This window comes from Meles meles, chromosome 16 (assembly GCF_922984935.1).
Source record: "Meles meles chromosome 16, mMelMel3.1 paternal haplotype, whole genome shotgun sequence".
In the NCBI taxonomy this organism is placed as follows: Eukaryota; Metazoa; Chordata; class Mammalia; order Carnivora; family Mustelidae; genus Meles; species Meles meles.
The window spans coordinates 30,001-37,242 of record NC_060081.1 but is presented as its reverse complement, the minus strand read 5'-3'; positions in this window follow the sequence as shown (position 1 = coordinate 37,242).

Genomic DNA, 7,242 nt, shown 5'->3' with positions numbered 1-7,242 from the left:
AGCCTCGGGCAAGGCCCCCGGCAGAGGTCAAGTTTTTTTTGTTTTTTTTTTTTTAAGATTTTGTTTATTTATTGGACAGACAGAGATCACAAGTAGGCAGAGAGACAAGCAGAGAGAGAGGAGGAAGCAGGCTCCCCGCTGAGCAGAGAGCCCAATGTGGGGCTCAATCCCATGACCCTGGGATCATGACCTGAGCCAAAGGCAGAGGCTTTAACCCACTGAGCCACTCAGGTGCCCCGAGAGGTCAAGTTTTGAACTCATCTTTTTTTCTTTTCCGTTCTTTTCTTTTCCCGTTTGGCCTCTGCCTGCCTCGGCCTTCATCTCAGGGGGAGGGGGTAAGTCAGGTGTGCTCCATTTTCTTTCTTTCTTTCTTTTTTTTTTCTTTTTAAAGATTTTATTTTATTTATCTGACAGAGAGAGAGATCACAAGTAGGCAGAGAGGCCGGCAGAGAGAGAGGAGGAAGCAGGCTCCCTGCGGAGCAGAGAGCCCGATGCGGGACTCGATCCCAGGACCCTGAGATCATGACCTGAGCCGAAGGCAGCGGCTTCATCCACGGAGCCATCCAGGCGCCCCAGGTGTGCTCCATTTGCGTCTGTCCTTCTCGCTCTGGGCCATCCACTGGGTCCCTTCCCTTGAGGCATCTTGACGATGGAGCGACACAAAAGTCTGAATGTAGGGAATGTCATCCCAGGTCATGTGACCTGAAACACCTTGATGCTCGTTCTTACCATGCCCGATTTTTCCAGGTGCCTCCTTTCAACTCAGTTATGAAGCAAGGAGTTCCTTTACAACTGGATGTTAGCAAGAGCGTCCAGAGGGAGAGAAAACATCTCAGATGGGAAACGCACAGGGACCCATGGATGCACACAAGATGCAAACAACTCGTAGCCTTTGTGTCAGTCTTCTTTGTGGAGAGGTCATGAAAGACCAGAGGCCCCAAATCTCCCCCTTGGCTGAAAACAAATCCAAGGGCCACATAGCATGACCACTTATGGGTCCCCTCCATCCGTTGTTTTCCTTTTCTAATCAGAACACGGCAGGTTTTGTGCAAAGATACCAACAGCCGCAGCAAGAAACAAACCAAATGAAGACCAGAGCATCTCCCTGAGCGTCGGTTCCTCCCCAGAAGCTGGGCCTTCACGGATGGAACTAAAACAGGCTTCCCAGTTTCTGACGACTTAGTCTCCTAGCAGCCTTCCTCGACTTGTGCACACAATTCAGACATGTCGAAAGAAGCCCCCTCGGGCCATCTGCGACTCATGGTATCCTGAAATGTCTTCCATGGAAGTAAGCAACTGCCAGTAGAGGCTCCCCATGTATTATCGTACACTGTACACGTGGCCTGCAAGCGTTTCTTCTGGGGGTGGGTGGTTGCTTTCCCAACATCGATTGCAGGTTTCTATAGGGTTTTGGTTTGTTTAGCCGGTTTGGTTTGGTTTTCCGCACGCACGTGTGCGTGCACATAGGCGTATGTGTGTTTTCCATCCAGAGTTCCAAGTCATCGTGAGGAAGGACCCTACAGAAAGTGACGGAGTTTATTTTCCATTTTTAGCATATGCAAGGCTCTAGGACTCTAGTCTTATGGGAACCAGGGAGGTTTTCTTTCTTTTTCTTTTTTTTTTTTTTTTTTTCCCCGTCCTTATGTTTGGAAGGCTCCTTTGGAGGGATTCATCGATGGGTTGGAAAAAAACCTCTCCTGTAGGTTTTATGTCTATGTAATCTCTCCACACAACATAGGGCTCCCATCCCGAGTCACACTCACAATCCCGAGTCCCACGCTCCACCGGTGGAGGATGGAGCCAGGCACCCCTTTGATCAAATTTCTTTCTTTCTTTTTCTTTTTCTTTTTCTTTTCTTCTTCTTCTTCTTCTTCTTTTTTTTTTTTTAATGAGGTAGATATGCAATGTGTGCTCAGGACAGAAAGAGAGCCCACATGCTGAAGTTTGGCAGAGTCCTTTGGGACCCGGGTAAGTGTGAAAGCCCAGGAGCAGGGCCCACACAGGTTAAAACGTGACAATGTCCTTGATCCAGATCCACTTAACAGATGATGCATTGAAAGCGCACTTCTGAGACGCCTGGGTGGCTCAGCCGGTTAAGTGGTTAAGTGGCTGTCTTCCGCTCAGGTCCTGATCTCAGGGTCCTGGGATCGAGCCCCGCATCGGGCTCCCTGCTTGGCGGGAGGCCTGCTTCTCCCTTGTCCGTTCCCCCTGCTTGTGTTCCCTCTCTCGCTGTCTCTCTGTCAAATAGATAGTCTTAAAATGAATGAATGAAGGAATGAATGAATGATGGGGTGCCCCGGTGGTGGCTCAATCGGTTGAGGTTGAGCGTGTCTGCCTTGGGGCTCAGGTCATGATCCTGGAGTCCTGGGAATGAGTCTTGTATCGGGTTCCCTGCTCAGCTTAGAGCCCGCTTCTCCCTCTGCCCTTCACTCCGCTCATGGGCTCACGCTCGCTCGCGCGCTCTCTCTGTCTCTCTCATCAGTCAATAAAATCTTAAAAAAATAATCAACTGCACGAACGAAGGAATGAACCAAGAAAACAAACACACACAAGACATGGCATCAAAGGGAAGTGCTTGCTTTGGGCGGGCGGGCGGGCGGGCGGGCGTGGGGGGATGGGGAGTGGCGGTGGCGGGGCGGGGTGGGGTGGGGTGGGGTGGGGTGGGGTGGGGCGGGGCGGGGCGGGGCGGGGCGGGGCAGGGCGGTGTCCAAGCGGCGGAAATTTCTCTAACCTGCAACACAGTCTTTATCAGTGCTGCTTTCAGTCCTTCCCCCAGATTCCATTTTCCACAAGCGACGGTCCCACCCAAGTGGGCTTCTTTCATGGTAAGACCCGTGTCCTCCCCTATGTCCTGCAGAGAGCGATGAGCCATGAGAAGCCAAAGTTGGGCGGATCCATATGAATCTAGGAAGTAAGCATCCTTCCTGAGACCATTAGCTGAAGTCCTGCTTCCTCTTTAGGACGCAATGTCTTAAAAAAGCAGGTATAGTCATTGGCTCGGGAAAAGGAGGAGGCCTAAGGACCACCCTAAAGAACAGAGTAGGGGGAGAAACAGAAGTGAAAAGATAGAAGAACTGGGGCACCTGGGTGGCTCCGTAGGTTAAAGCCTCTGCCTTTGGCTCGGTTTATGGTCCCGGGGTCCTGGGCTCGAGACGCCGGATTGGGCTCTCTGCTCGATGGGGAGCCTGCTTCTCCCTCTCTCTCTGCCTGCCTCTCTGCCTACTTGTGATCTCTGTCTGTCACATCAATAAATAAAATCTTGAAGAAGAAGAAGACGAAGGAGAAGGGGAAGGAGAAGAAGAAGGGGGGGGGGCTGATTTCACCATCCCCAGCCTTTGAAATGATCTGGTATCCCCTCCTAAGAGAGAACCCATTCTCCGCCGAATGTTTCCTACTTCTTTTCACTAAGTATTGCCACCCAACAAGCACATTCCTATGCCACCAAACCGTCTCCGCAAACATAATTTGTAGTATCGGTGTTCTATTCTGCCATGTGAGTCTAGCATCCTGTGTTTAACTACTGTGACATTGTTCCACATTCAGGTGGATTCCAACTCTTGTTTGGGGTGTGTGTGTGTGTGTGTGTGTGTGTGTGTGTGTGTGTGTGAGGGGAGGGTTCTGGGGGTGTGTCCATCTGCATTCAGTAGGTGTAGGGGAGGAAGAATGTTCCCTCTACTCCCCTTCTGAGTTGTTGACTGAGACACCGGTCAGAAAGAGACAGATCCCAGGGAGAGAAACAGTCGATTGACACGTGCAGCGCCCACCAGGCAGAATACACCCACACCAGAAGTCTCACAGAACGGCGGCGGCTCGGAATTCCCATGTCGAGGGCATGTCCTCCACAAAGAAAGATCCGGTTGTGGAGAAATGACAGGAGAGAGGAAAGCAGTTTTGGGCTTCTGAGCTCAGCCCACCACGGGAAGGCCAAGAGATGGAAGGGAACGGGCAGAGGAAGGTTTTCTGGGCACGTTCCTCTGATGCCGTCTGCAGACTGATGAGAATGTCTTCTTTTCCTCCTGCTCCATGGAGGGAAGGTGCCATTCCTAGGCGAGTTTTATCTCCCCCTTTCAGGTCAGGAAGCAGAGGGAGAGGCAAAGAAGTGTCCTCCTCAGGGCTATTGCCTTTCTCTCTCTCTCTCTCTCTCTCTCTCTCTCTCTCTCTCTCTTTCTTTCTTTATTCCTATCTCTCTCAAGGTTCTGTGTATGTATTTGACAGAGAGAAACAGAGCGAGGGAGGGAAACAAGCAGGGGCTGGGGGAGTGGGAGAGGGAGAAGCAGGTTTCCCACTGAGCAGGGAGCCAGATGCGATGGGAGCGGGTGTGTGTGTGTGTGTGTGTGTGTGTGTGTGTGTGCGCGCGCGCGCGCGCGCGTGCGCTACGCGCCTGAGATGGTGACCTGAGCCTATGGCAGACCCTTAACGCCTGAGCCACCCAGCTTACTGGGTGAAGAACAGCTTACTGTTTCTTAAGCGCTTCACATTCCAAAGAACCCGTGTGCCAAAGCGGTACGGGAGCGGGGAGCGGGGAGCGGGGAGCGGGGGAGCGGGGAGCGGGGAGCGGGGGAGCGGGGAGCGGGGGGGGGGGGGAGCGGGGGGGGGGAGCGGGGGGGGGAGCGGGGGGGGGGAGGGGGGCGCCGGCACACAGGAAACCCGTTCTCTCCCTAGGCTACAAAAAGCTCAGTGGCCCCTGGCTGGTTCTCCATAGAGCGCGCTGACTCTTAGATCTGAGTCCTGAGTTGGAGCCCCACCCTGGTTGTAGGGTACACAAGAAAAACAACGACAGAAATAACAATGAAGAGCTCGATAAAGTCCGGCGCGCGTGGCCTCTGCCGCTCTTCCTACTTGGGCTCTCTATCTCGCTGTCAAATGCAGAAGCAAGAATCTTTAAAATGAAAGAAAGAAAGATGGAAAGGAAGGAAAGGAAGGAAGGAAGGAAGGAAGGAAGGAAGGAAGGAAGGGGAAGGGGAAAGGGAAGGAAGGGGAAGGGGAAAGGGAAGGAAGGGGAAGGGGAAAGGGAAGGAAGGGGAAGGGGAAAGGGAAGGAAGGGGAAGGGGAAAGGGAAGGAAGGGGAAGGGGAAAGGGAAGGAAGGGGAAGGGGGAGGGGGAAGGGGAAAGGGAAGGGGAAAGGGGAAAGGGAAGGGGGAAAGGGAAAGGGAAGGGGGAAAGGGAAGGGGGAAAGGGAAAGGGGAAGGGGAAGGGGAAGGGGAAGGGAAGGGAGAAAGAAAAAAAAAATTACTTTCTACGGTGACAGAAGGACGGAGGTAGCCTCCTACCCAACCCCATAGCCTGCCTCCTTTCCAGCCAAATGACCAGCACCTGGGAATGGCTTTGAACCATTCTCCATGACTTGGGCTCGCCTGGTGGAAAAAGCGGGGTGCTGTTCATCTCACTTCTGGGCCAGCGTAAGAGGATGGAGTGAGGGTAGCTCTCGGTGGGGAAGGGGGCGCCACGAGACCCAAGGCGCAGGACCACCAGAGCATGATGAGATCGTTCTGGCCTTAAGGGGTGCAGGATAGCCTGTGAATCCTTTTCCAGGGAAGAAAGAGGCCACGCGAGACAGTGCAAAACACCTTTCCACAGTGTCTGCTGATGATGCTAGGACTTCTGTCCTCAGAGATGGTACCTGTTTAGTACCACTTCAAGTTTTAAGAGAAGGGGTCGGGCGGGAGACTCGGTGGCCCACGAACATCCTGTCGTCGTTCCACTCATCTTCCTAAGCTCATCGTGGAGAACGATGACGCCGTCCAAAGGAGCAGCGCGCCGATCCATGGAAACACCTGGGTGAGCCCCAAAAACGTGACGCTAAGAAAAAGGAACCCGAGAGCCACGGGTGACCTAATGAATGCCTTGGGATTCCAGGGGTAGGTAGGAAGGAGGCAGCCGTCATACCCCAATCCTAGGCAGGACGGAGGGGGGGATCGGAGGCTGTAGGGGGAGACCGGTGAAGAGAGTCAGGGTGAGGGGAGGGGGAGGCGCGGGTGGGAAGCGGGCAGGGGGTGGTAGGGGTGTTTCTTTTCGAAGGGATGGAAACGTTCTGGAAACGGTGGCGAGGGTTGCGCATCTTTGGGAGTCCCCTAAGGAATAAAAGGCTACCGAACCGCGTCCCTTGAAGAGTATGTGAATTATGGAGTGCGAATTTTATCTCCACTTTGAAAACGGGAGGGCAAAGGGTAGGTAGACGAGGGAGGGAGGGAGGGAGGGAGGGAGGGAGGTGACCGGGGCGGGTGGTTGGTGAACAGGGCGGCGGGTGGGTCTGCCTATCTCCCTCTCTCCCTTCCCGTCCCTTCTTCCCCCTTCAGTTCCTTCGTCCGTCCGTCCCTCCCTCCCTAGCCATCCGTGCGTGCCCGCGTGTGCGCGTCCATGCCCATTCCTCCACTCTGTGGGTCCGCGCACACATTCAAAACCGGTGGTGGGGGGGGAGGGGCAGGGAGTGGATGTGTAGGATACTGGGCATGCGTAGTATTCTGAGAGCTTCTGTGCGTTACCCCCACTCATCACCTCTGAGAGTGGACAGAGTCTGTGGGCGGCCACCCCCCCGCCCGGGTCCTGGGTCCGGCAGAGACTCCAAGCCAACGCAGGCCAGGCGGGGGGGGGGGGGGGTGGGGGGTGGGGGGTGGGGGGTGGGGGGTGGGGGGGTGGGGGGTGGGGGGTGGAAAAGCGTTCAGCAGGTGTAAGGGGAAGGTCCCATGATGGGTCGTTGGGGTGGGGGGAGCAAGAGAGGAGGTGGCCAGAAGAGGGGTGTCCTAGGTCATTTCAGAGAAAGGGAAAGTGGATAGCCGTCCCAGGGTCGATCGAACTTTCTGGAGAACAGCGGCGCCTGTGTCCGTTTTGACAGTGGTCTCCCCAGGTCCACCTTAAAGGTTCAGGTCTGTGGAAGTGACGGTGCAGAAGGCGCTTCGAGAAGAACACCGGTTCCCATGTCTCCAACGATCCGTCCACATCATGGCACTAGGGGCGCCTGGGTGGCTCCGTGAGTGAAAGCCTCTGCTTTCGGCTCAGGGTATGATCCCAGGGTCCTGGGTTCGAGCCCAGCATCGGGCTCTCTGCTCGGAGGAGGAGCCCCCTCCTCTCTCTCTGCCTACTTGTGATCTCCGTCTGTCCAATCGATCCATAAAATCTTCCAAAAAAAATCACGTCACTACAACTGTTCCTAGGTCCGTCCGGGGTGCGTCCGTGGCTCAGTCGGTTGGGCGGCCGGCCGCCTTCGGCCCGGGTCACGATCCCACGGTCCTGGGATGGAACCCC